Here is a 12,563-nt window from a genome sequence, read left to right as displayed (position 1 = left end):
GAGAAAAGATTTTTTTTTTCTTTCACTGCAGTTGATTAAAATTCTGATGGTAAGTGTAATCAGCAGAGCATCTGACTGGTAATATAGCAGTGTTGGGAGATGGAAGGAGACGCAGCAAGGAGAAATGTCTCAAGCAAGAAAAATGCTTTTATCACAGCAAGTCAGTAGATGATATTCAAAATGCATAAACTCAAGAATAATAATGCATTAAAGTCTATAACTAATAACGATAAAATCATATGTGTGGAGAAATTTTATTAGATAAAATAAATATCCATTGCAATTATATGTAAATATATCTTTGAATTTCCTGGAAGCCAGGACTAAAAGGAGCTGATGTTTTACACCTGATGAAAAGCACCCCTCCCTCAGTTTTCCTGCAGATAGTTTTTTGTCTCTTCCTTTTTTTTCCTCCTTTGGCATTGAAGTTGAGAAGGAAGTTACATTAGGAATTCTTACTAAAACAAGTTAATGAATAAGTTTCTGCTGAAGCTTAAATAGAAAAACATTTGGGGAGGCAGAATTTGGGATCGCCGAGGAAAATCTGGGTGGTGATCAAGAATTCCAAACTTGGATTAGGTTTAAGTACACACCATGTATTTACTTTACTCACTGAAATCCCCTTGATATTCCACAGGATGGCAGCCACTTTGTAAATGTCTAGAATTAAAGACGATTACCCCATCCTTTCATAACTTGGTCTAGAAAAGTATAGCCTAGTGGTCCTTGGCAGTAACTGGGCTTATCGATATCTAATATTATATTTGTCTTATGTCTTGAATGAATATATATAGAACAAATTCATCAAATTTGAATTACATAAAAAATACAGAAATGCTTATGTCTCCAAACATGACACATATTCTCCTGAGTCCATAGTCAGGGGTTCCTTGATAAGTGTGGAACTGAAGTGATGTAAGATGTACAGTTGTGAAAATCATTTCACACTTGATGAAATGCTCACTACTATATTATCCAGAGTTCCCTAGAGGAGATATATATATGTCACACTTACATAAAAAAAGAGATTTACTAGACTACCTTACACAGAGGATGGGTTGTCCAACAGTGAGCATAAAAGTTGGAGAGGAAGAATACCTGGTAGCTCCTCAGTCAGTCCTGGAGGCTGGAAACTTCAGAGTGAGGGAGACAGATGATGCTGCCTCATGCAAAGGCTGAAGGCCCCAGAGCTCCCTGCGGAGTTGCTGGTTTGAATCCACATTCAAGTCTTAAGGAACTTAAGTTTGATGTCCACAAACTATGGCAGCAGCTAAGGAATAGCTGCCTGGGCTTCTTTCCTTCCACTTTTACTAGATCACTTAACCTTTTGGATGGTGCTGCCCACATTCAGGATGGGGCTTTCTCCTTCAGTTACTGACCCACATGTCAGTCTTCTCTGGAAATGCCCTCACAGACACAGCTAGAAGTGTGCTTCTCCCCAGGACCTCTCTCGGGTTGGCAATCAAGATTGCCCTCATACTCTTCTTCAGCAGCACCTACCTCCAAGGTAACCATATTTCCCAAGTTTCTCAGACTGAGCTGTGTTGTCCTGGATAGCCCCAAACATGCCAGCCAGTGCACTTCTTTAAATGTTTGTACATACAAATTACACTATACTGTTTGTAGAAAGTCTCCCTAGCCCTTTGCCCCACTCACACACATTTTTATCAAGAGCCACCTTATTTTTGTCATTGGTAAGTTCTGATGAGGCACCTCTACAACAAGGCCAATAAATACTAAGTCATGATTTAGGCAGCATTTTAGTGGAGAACTAAGCTAAGAAGGCTCCATTTAAGATTTCCACATGCTTCACATACATTTATTTCTCCCTCAGGTCAATGCTAAAGCTGCTAGACAGGAGTCCAGTCAAGGTTAGTTCTATGACACACACATACATATAAAGCAATGTCTTCTGTTATCCACAAAAGACATGTACTTTTTAAGAGCAGATAAGGAGATAACCAAGTCACCATTTGGAGAAATTAGGAGGCACTAAGAGCCAACTCCTTCCTGTATAGAGAGTGAGGGTGTTGGATGAGAGTGTAGCTCAGTACTAGAGTGCTTGCCAAGTATATATACAAGGCCTAGATTCCATCCCCAGCACTACCAAAAACAAAAAAACAGCAACAAAAACATGGAACAAGACTAATTTTGTATCTAAAGGAAATTATACTTTCATTGCAACCAAAATTTATTCTTTGTTTATATAACTTACATCTCTAACACACTGATGTACTGGACTCATCTGTGTACCTTAATATTTAACAGCAAACTCGTTGTTATTGTAAATCTTCATTGTTAACTTGATTGGATTTAGAATCACATGGAACACCTCTGGTTGTGTCTATGAGAGTTCTTCCATAGAGGTTCAACAGAGCAGGAAAGACCCATCTGAATAAGGATGGCATCATCCCATGGCCTTGGAACCTCAAGACTGAATAAAATGGAGAAAGTGATTTGAGCACCAGCATTCATCACTTTTGATGCAATATATCAAAAGTGGATAGTTGTCTTATTTCCCTGCTGTGATGGGCTGTGCCCTCAAACTATGAACCTAAATAAACCCTTCCTTCCTAAGTTGCTTTTGTCAGATACTTGTCAAAGCAAAAAGAAAAGTCACTCAGGTACTGAGTGGGGCTGTTTTACTAAACCTGAACATGTGGTTTTTAAGTCTTTAGAATAAGTTTGTGCAAGGATTGTAGAAGAGCCTAGAGGTGTGGACTAGAGAAGGTCTAGAATGATGTTAACCAAACTCAACAGGCTCTTCTTGTCAGAGCCTGAAGACAAGAATGCCAAGATAAATGTGGTCAGTGAAGGCCTGACATGCATTTACAGTGGAGCAAGGACTCTAATGGGAAATGGGCTGTTCATGTGATATTTTGACAAATAAATCAGCTGTAGTCTAACTGTATCCTGAGAACTTGAGTGAGGCTGAATTCAAAAGCAATGAAGTCATTGGTTTGGTGAAGAAAATCTCAAGGCAGGAACATCCAGTCCGTGTCATGGTTACTGCTCATTCCTCTTATTCAGGTCTGTAACAAGAAAGCAGCAAGCAGAGCAAGACACTGACATTTGTAGAGGAGAGAGTTTAAGATTGTAAGCAGCATGGGTGCTGAGAAGGGAGCTATAATGTTAGACATTAGAACTATTAAATAGAAACCTCCTGGTTTGTATTGGGACATTAGGAAAGGTGCAGTAAAAGCAAGACCCTGGCCATCATAGGCTCTATCTTATGAAAATACAGAGTCAGGAGGAAGGAGAGAGTCTAAACTGAGATTGTCATTTGTGCTGGTTATAATTTATAATTTTTTTAATTTTTTTTTTATTTTTTTTTTTTTTTTACTTATATATATATTTTGTGTGTGTGTGTGTGTGTGTGTGTGTGTGTGTGTGTGTGTGTGTTTTGTTTTGTTTCCCAACTCAACACAAACTAGAGTCACTTGGGAAGAGGGGACCTCAATTGAAGGATTTCCTCCATTGGACATGCCTGTGAGATATCAATTGCTAATTAATGTAGGAGGGCTCAACCCACTGTGGACAGTGCCATCCCTGGGCAGGTGGGCCTGGGCTATATAAGAAAGGTAGCTGAGCTAGCCAAGGGAAGTAAGTCAGTAAGCAGCATTCTTCTGTGATCCTTAGCTTCAGTTTGTGCACTCAGGTACCTGCCTTTAGTTACTGCCTTGGTTGACCTTGATGATGGATTGTAATCTATAAGCCAAATAACACCTCTCCACACAGACAAGTTGCTGGTCACGGTGTCTATCTCAACAACAGAACCAAACTAGGATACCACTGAAGGGTTTGCTGATGGAAAACAATTGCCTAAAGAAGTATCTCCAGGCTCAGCCTGGACAGCACACAGAGACCCATGCAACTCTGATCCAAGGGGGCCAGGCTTCATCTCAGCCTTGCAACTGAACTTGGCAATTTTGTCCACATGGTACTGGTTTTATAGGCATGATAGATGCAAGAGTGAGGGGGTTATAGAGACTTGTGCAAAGGTTCTAGAAGGTTTTTGAGACTATATAATGTGTGGCAGGATCAAATTATCTTCAAAACAGCCCTAAATGTCTATTATGTGACTGTATGAAGGTGAAGCCTATGTTACACTGGAAATCTCAGAATGGTGGAGATGCCAGGTTTGTGGAACATCATCTGGGGAAAGGAGCATGCAGAGTGTAACCAGTCTAAGAGGGACTATATGTTCTGCTCATGGAAGAACTAGCAGGGCAGCTACCCAAGCCCTTTGGAACACATATGATTTCATCATGAGCTCCAGATGTCCAATGTGGATCTGTAGAATATGGTCTTTGTTCCATTTTATGTTGGAAGTATTTAACTTGGTTTTTTTGGTTGTTGGTGGTGGGTTTTTTTTTTTTTTTTTTTTCGATGTTGTATGAACTCATAGTTAACAGATTGCCAAAGTCTTGGAAGAGACTTTTGAACAGTATTGGAATTGTTAAAGACTAAATGTTTTTTTAAAGACAGAATGTATTTTGTATCATGAGATGGCCATGAGACTCTGGGGACAAAGGAAGGAATGTTATGGCTTAAAGGTGATGTGTTTGGATATCAAATCTACAAGAGGTGGACTTGTGAAGATTAATCTTTATTGTCAACCTGATGGGGTTTGGAATTATCGAGGAAACACCTCTGGGTATGTCTGTGTGGATGCAAGACCTACCTCTCCCATAGGGTTAGGTCCCAGAGTAAATTACAAGGAGAAAGTGAGCTGAATACCAGCATTCGTTTTTCTCTTCTACCTGTGTAGCTATGACCAACTGCCTCCAGCTTCTGCCAACATGCCTTCTCCCCACCATGATGGATTGCACCCTCAAACTGTGACCCCAAATAAAGCCATCTTTCTCTGTGTTGCATTGCCATCTCGGGTATTTTGTTATAGTTGTGAGAAAAGTAACACATGATTAAGCTTGCTAACAGTTTTGCTGTATTCACTTGAAGCTTTTTGAAAACTTCAAGTACATATGTAAACAAATATTTATACATACAAAACCTGTTGATATAAGGGAAGAACAGCCTTCCTAATAAGAGTAATTGACTACAAAATACATGTCTATTCTTCATAGCTCAATTGCTAGCATCACTGCAATCAAAACTGAACATCTTTGATAATAGAGTTACTGATGCATTTACTCAAATCAATATTTGAGTGCCTACTGTGTCTCAGAGACCTGTATATACTGGAGATATAGAAATGAAAAATCAAAATGGTGCCTAATTTCAAGATGTTAGAAATCAGGAGACAAATTCAAAACTAGACAATTTAATGTAGCAAATGCTGTCAGAGCTGTTATGCAACGAAGCTGAGAGTGGCAACCTTGTTGAGCTAAGGAAGGGCTAAGGCTCTTGAGATAAGTAAATGCTAACCCACTTACAGGCAATCATTTGTCCAATTGTAAGGAGACTGGCTTCTGTTTACTGAGGCAGTAGGAGAGGCAAGAAAGTGACTGATGGCGTGGAAATCCTGAAGGGGCCCTGGACATAGGAAGTAGGGCTGCTGCTGAAGAGTGAGACAGATAGGTAACCCTGGACTGTGGTGTTACCACGCCACCATTATAATTCCCTGAACAATAACAACAAAAAGCCTAACTCTTAAGTTTTTAGGAGTGGGCCTGAACTTGCATGGCACTCATTCCCCAAGTTTGCTCTTGAAAATGTCTGTCTCCCTGAACTGTGCTGAAGGAACTGTCTTGCTAGAACTCTGGCTTTAAAACTGTGTCCTCCAGCCTGGGCCCACCCATAATTTTATTCAAAATGGCTTCTCCAGCTTCAGCTGGGGATGTTATAAGCCCAGCTCCACCCCAATCTTAAGGGGCCATCTGGCCTTTTCCTCCCTAGTTTTAGAATATCTCAGTCATTCCAGGTCACACGTCCTTTCTGAGCTCCCCCATGTGCAATGGAGATGGGAGCACCACCTTTCAGTGCTTTGATACATACAATTCCAAGGATACCCACATTCATTCATTATCTTTTTGAGTTGAGTACAAATTGAGGATGTCAAGGAAATGAGATCAGGTGCCCAGGTCACAAGACATAAGACTATTTGGTTTTGCTGGGGTTAATTAAAAGTCATTAATCCAGATTATGCCCATTTATAAAAGTTATTCCTACACTGGACCAAGGTGTCCTATCTAAAAAGTATCCACACATCATACACGGTAACCAGATTTCAACCTCAAAATTTGTAAGCACTGGGGAATCTGGGGACCTGACCAGAAGTTGATGAGTATTTATTTTCAGCTCAAGTGTGATGAGAACAGAAGTCATTATAGAAATTCCCCTTCCTGGGTGCCTAAATTAGAGATAGTGGTGCATGCCACAGGTGAGTACTCTTGGTTGCATCAATAAACAAATGAATACACTTGCACTTAGTTGTTCTGAAAGTTAGTTACTTCACTAGTGAAATAGAAGAGAAATTTTTATATTTATATTCTCAAGGTAAAACCTTCTGTAATAGTGCCTATTATTTCTGAATGTTCTCTGATTCTGGGCATTAGTTGTCTTTTTCTATAAAGGAACAGAGAGTGGTTTTTTTTTATATTTGACAGGCTATGTAAGAATTTTGTCACATATTCTGTTTTTGTTTTTGTTATTTTATAATCATTTAAATTTTTATAGATTTATTTTTTATTTATTATTATTACTCTTTTATGTGTGTGTGTATATTCCCTGCATGTTTACAAGTGCACCCATGTTGTGCACTGCTCTTGGAGGACAGAAGAGGCTGTCAAATCCCCTGGAACTGGAGGTACGGACAGTTGTTAGCTGCCATGTGGGTGCTGGGATTTGAATCTGGGTCTTCTGAAAGAAGTCAGTGTTCTTAACCACTGAACCATCTCTCCAGCCCCCCATTTAATTTTTTTTTAACTTTTAATTTTATTTTGCTCTGTTTGTAAAGTATGCCAACCCCTAAATTTCCCCCATGAATTGTGTTGCTTGAAGTAGTTTTTGTTACCCTGAGTACAGCAGAGTTAGCTTGGCTAGATTTCCAGCCCACCCAAACCTTGTTTACATTTGAGGACAGATGTCTATAGGCCAAGTGGATCAGCAAATTGGATCTAGGATGACTTCAGTGATCCAGAAAAACTCTAATTTCATGACAGGTCCATCTCATGCTACATGTCACATTCCTGACACTTGCCTCTAGCAATGGTAGGGGCTGGAATTAAAAGAGTCACAATAGAAGCACCTGTGAAAGCATCTGTTCCCAGAAGTATATGGATATTCCTCCTCTTCATTTGCCTAGCCCACCTCTCCTGTTAGCCAAGAATAAAAACCTCTTTCACAGTATCCATTTCATAATTCCAAGAGGAGAAAGAAGTCAGTTTGAGGACAAAAACTGGTACCAGTTTGAGCAATGGAACACTGACTAAGCACTTCAGTCTAAAATCAAGAGAATTAATTAAAAAAAACTGTTTATAAAGTGAACATGATGTTTGGTGGTTTTTTAATGGCTAAGCCTATCTTTAATCTGAGTGGAGAGGGAATATGGACTTATAAAAGAAAAAATTTAAACAGGGGCTGGAAAATGGCTCAGCAATTAAGAGCACTGGCTTCTCTTGAAGAGGACCTGGGCTCATTTATCACCACCCATGTGGTGGCTAACAACCATCTCTAGCTCCAATTCCAGGGCATCTGATGTCTGTTTCTGCTCTCCGTGGGCATTGCACACATGGGTGCACTTACATACATGAGGGTAAAAAACTCATACACATAAAATTAAAAAAAATTTTTCAAAATTTAAGAAAGATTTAAACAATTCAGAAATTGTGTCTGAAGCAGAGAGGAGAAAATTGGCAGTGAGCTCCCAATTTATTGGACCAAGTATAGACTAGCCCCACCACATCTTCTGGAATGGAGCTTTGATGGAGAAATATGAGCAAGATGATCTTCAGGGGCTGGCAAGATGGCTCCGTGGTTAAAGCTCTGGCTTCTCTTGCAGAGGACTGGGCATTTTTAAAAAATATTTTTTTATTATTTTTATTTTATGTGTATGAGTGTATTGTTTGCATGTATGTGAGTGCACCTGTGTCGTGCAGTGCCGCGGAGGTCAGAAGAGGGCTCAGATTCCCCTGGAACTGGAGTTAAGGACGGTTCGTAGCTGCCATGTGGGTGCTAGGAATCAAACCCGGGTCCTCTGCAAGAGTAGTCAGTGCCCTTAACCGCTCAGCCATCTCTCCAGCCCCAGAACTGGGTTTTAATTCGCAGCACCCACATGGAGGCTAACAATCACTTGTAACTCCAGTTCCAGGGGATCTGACACCCTCTTCTGAACTCCATGAGCATTGCATGCATGGTGCATTTGCATACAGAAAGGCAAAACACTCATAGACATAAAATAAAAAATAATTCTTTAAAGATGCATCAGCCAGCTCTTAAAAAAAAAAAAAAAAAGGACCTCTAAGTTGTCTTTAACCTCTAATATTGGCATCTTATTGATTTCATTTGATTAAAGAAAACTGTGAGACTCCAAGGCTAAAATATGTAAATACTGATGGAAACAGGAGATAGAAACTAGCCATATAGGGCAGGGACCCCTAAAGGAGCAGTTCTGAGAATGTCCTTGTTAGAGATCAGATGAGAGCTCTGGTTCCTCCTGTTTCTTATCTCCTAAATGAGCACCTCTGCCGAAAGACTACAAATGAGGGTGTAACAGAAACTGAGACAAGGTACTTGGATACCTGATTGGGCCAACTGGACTGACCAACTCATCTCTCTCCCCAGGCTCAATGCTACCCCATTCCTGGGATCTACATAGGATCTGTTCTCTCCCTCTCCCCCTCCCCCTCCCTCTCGTTCTCCCTCTCCCCCTCCCCTCCCCTCCCCCCTCCTCCTTTCTCTCTCTCTCTCCATCTCTCCGTCTCTCCTTCTCTCCCCTAAGCTACCATCTCTAAAACTTACCCTCCGTGGTCCATAAATTTCATTCTTCAAATTTGTGAAACAAGAACCCTGAAGCCCTAGTGGCTTGTGTGGCCATCGACTTTTCCAGTATCCCAGATTCCTGCAAGTCTCCTTAGTGACACCCCAATATTCCCTTATTAGTACTAATGATTTTTCTTCCACAGTTTCTTCGTCTGTAAAATTGGAATAGTGCTGTTCTCTTCGTGGGACTATAAGACACGTAATTACTATAGTACAGAGTACTTCCTGCGCTACCTGTTGGGTGGTAATTTTACAGTATTGAATGCCATTATTACTTCTAAGATCAACTCTTTGTTCCATGATATTCTTTAATCATTGGAATTTTAGATACTTTTATATTTAAAAAATATCCTTGTACCATAACCTTTAGATAGTGCCTACTGAGTCAAAGCAAATCAAATATTTAATTAATGAGAACTCAGAGACTGTGATAAACCTTAATAGTTTTTAAATTAAAATAATAAAACAACACCCACCAAGCTTTGTAATATGTCTTCACTATTATCATCTCCATTTTTTTTTCTTACTAGTTAGTGATTTACTTTCCTTCCAACTGCATTTCAAAACTCCAGATAATGAAATGCAAGAATCAAGCACAACAGTCGCTCAAGCACAGAAGCATCAGAATGCTGAATCAGAAAGCCGCAGCTCGGGTTCTGCCTTCTTCCGGTTGCTCCGGGTTGCTTTGAAGAGACTTCAGTACAGTCTTTGTTTCCCAGGTTCTGTTTTTCTGCCTACTTTACAGAGTGAAGGATTTCTCTTCAGCTCTTCACACAAATGAATAAAAATGTGTACATGCACTATCACTGCAGAGTATAGAAACAAAGTAAAATTGAACGGAATGTTTTGCTGTCTCTTCCCAGGCTATAATATGTGGTTAGTACAGGGATTTCAGATTTCTCACACAGTTCTCACAAGCTTGCTGCCACCAAAGATGTGGCAAAAGTAGAAAGAAATGACAGACCTCAGTTCATAATCCAGCCTGGGTTGCTTAGTAACTGGATGATTTTAGGTGAGTGATTTTTTTCGATAAGCTTGTTTCCTTTGTAAAATAGACTCGTATTTCCTACCTTGCTAATTATCAAAGGGATTCACAGCACCCAGAACATATTAGGCACTCAGATGATGTTGCCAACACTAACTACAGAGGTATAGCCTTAGGAAAATACAAGTTTTTAAACCAAAGATCAAATTCCATGCTGTGGGATAGGACATATACACTCCCACACTTTGTACTTAACAGCATCGCACATTTGCAAATACATGCTCCAAGAAGGGTCTTGATTTGAGCTGTGGGCCTAAGCTCTCTCCTTAGATTTTAAAGTAGGTAGCTATGTCAAGAGTAACCTGTAAAACCAGAGATACACTCTAATGTGTCATAATACAGAAGTGAACACCAAGATCCCCCACCCCATCCATTTAACAATATTTCCTGTGTATTGACTGACCAAAAGAGGAGAGCTACAAGGGATCGTCCCTGATCAAAAAGAACTTATCATTCAGTGATTGTCTTTTCTGAAACTTGAAATTAAAATGATAAAGCCCTAAAAACCCAATAGAAAGGTGGTTGTCAGGGAATGCAAGAGTTACCACTAATGGGTAGAAAGTTTCAGTTACAACATGACTAATTTCTGGAGACATAGTGACTATAGTTAATAATAATGTATGCTCAGAATTTGCAGAGTTGGTTATAAGTATTCTCATAATACACAACAGTAGGTTTTTGCTAATCAGTTTGATCATGGTAATCATTTGACAATGCTTGTGTATCAGAATATTACATTATATACTTTGAATGTATGGATTTTGCTAATTATGCCTCAATAAAGCTGGAAACTAATTTTTAAATTGCATATTATAGCCAAAGCAAATATATGCAAGAAAATTTAAAGGCATGAGAATATCAATATTTAATGAATGATCTTGTGAATTAATTTTTGTCTTTTTGAATTTGAGCTTTTATTTCTTGGTTTGTTTTGTTGGAGACAGGTTTTGCTGTTTCCCAATGGGCCCCACATTCCTGAGCTCAAGTAATCCTAGTGCCTCAGTCTCCAGGGTAGCTGAGCCCATAGCCATGCCACCATGTTCAGCTCAATTTTCTACCTTATCTTTAGCTCTTAAAGCTTTAAAAGCTGAACCTGTAATGTTTCATCTCTGCTACTTCAGGTACCAGTTGTCTGTGTAACAGATAGGGTTTCACGCATATTTGTTAGGGTCCGTGACTCGATGGGTCCCCTCCAGATAACAAATACACGGGATTGGAGATGTAAAAATCAAGCAGAGTCTTTACTTTTCCAGCTAGCTGGGGTCGACCGGCTTCCCAAGTCATGCAAGTCTGGTCAGAACGATCGACCCCCATTCAGTTTTAGGTACAGATTATATAGGCTCACATAGTCATTACACAAAAAGCATTCCTCAGCATACACTTTGATCAAACATCTTCTAAAAGCTATAGTTTCGGTTAAACATCTTTTCCAGGAAGGCTAGATCTGGTGTAAGCCTGGTGCAACTTCCCTCTCTTTGTTCCTTATCGGTTATCTGGTATGTGCAAACAGGCCTACAGGACACATTGTAAATCAACTGAGTCTGGGGTCCAGGGTCCAGGAAGGAGGTTTACAGCACTTCAATTCTTAGCATTTCAACTAGGTTAATCATCCATGTGTGGTAGATACAATCAGGCAGAACAGGCAAGCTTAGCAAGTAAATCTAAATCAACATTTTAAACAGAGTTTTCTATCAAAATGCAGAGTTCTTACAGCATTCATCAAGGTATTTCATTTTTTTTCCAACACCCCCCCCTTGTCTTGGTAAAACTGAGGAATCTTCCTCAGCCGACTCTACAACCTGGTGCTTCTGCCGCAGCACCAAGAGATGAACCGAGTCTATTCTTTCTTGGACAAACCTCAGCAGTCTGTTTACTATACAGGGCCCAATCGTGACAAGCAAGAGAAGGATAATTAAGGGCCCTGCAACAGCGGAGAGAAGGGTTGACACCCAAGGAGTTTGATTAAGCCAAGAGCTGAACCACCCTTGACTGGCTTCCCTTTCCATCTTTCGTTTCTCTAATCCCTCTCGTATCTTTGCCATGTTATCCTTTATTATACCTGAATGGTCTCTGTAAAAACAACATTCCTCCTTCAGGGCAATACACAGTCCCCCTTGATGTAGAAACAGGAGGTCCAGCCCTCTGCGATTCTGTAACGTGACTTCAGCCAGGGATCCTATAGAGTCCTGCAGTTTGGTTATGGATTCTTCTATTCTTTGTAGATCTAAATCCAGGCTAGTGCGCAAAGCATTATATTGGCCCCTCCCTTGTATCAGGGCAGTGACTCCAGTGCCAACTCCTGCTGCTACACCTGTACTAATTAAGGTTGCAAATGTCACGGCTAAAAGCACTGGGGTTCTCCTAGAACGCATCGGGAAAGGAAGAGAGGGAGTGTAAGTCTGCAGAAACTCTTCCTCTGAGTGATAAACCAAATGGGGAAGAAGAATTGTAAGAACACAAAAACCTCCTTCCTTAAGAACATCCACCGAAATACAAGGGGTTAATCCTGAGGAGCATGCCCACCAAGTATTTGGAGGGGGAATAAGGAAGGCCCCTCTTGACTCAGAGAGATTCT

The sequence above is a fragment of the Nannospalax galili genome, unplaced genomic scaffold, assembly GCF_000622305.1.
Source record: "Nannospalax galili isolate Female #2095 unplaced genomic scaffold, S.galili_v1.0 scaffold206, whole genome shotgun sequence".
Taxonomy (NCBI): domain Eukaryota; kingdom Metazoa; phylum Chordata; class Mammalia; order Rodentia; family Spalacidae; genus Nannospalax; species Nannospalax galili.
This window is presented reverse-complemented; position numbering follows the sequence as displayed.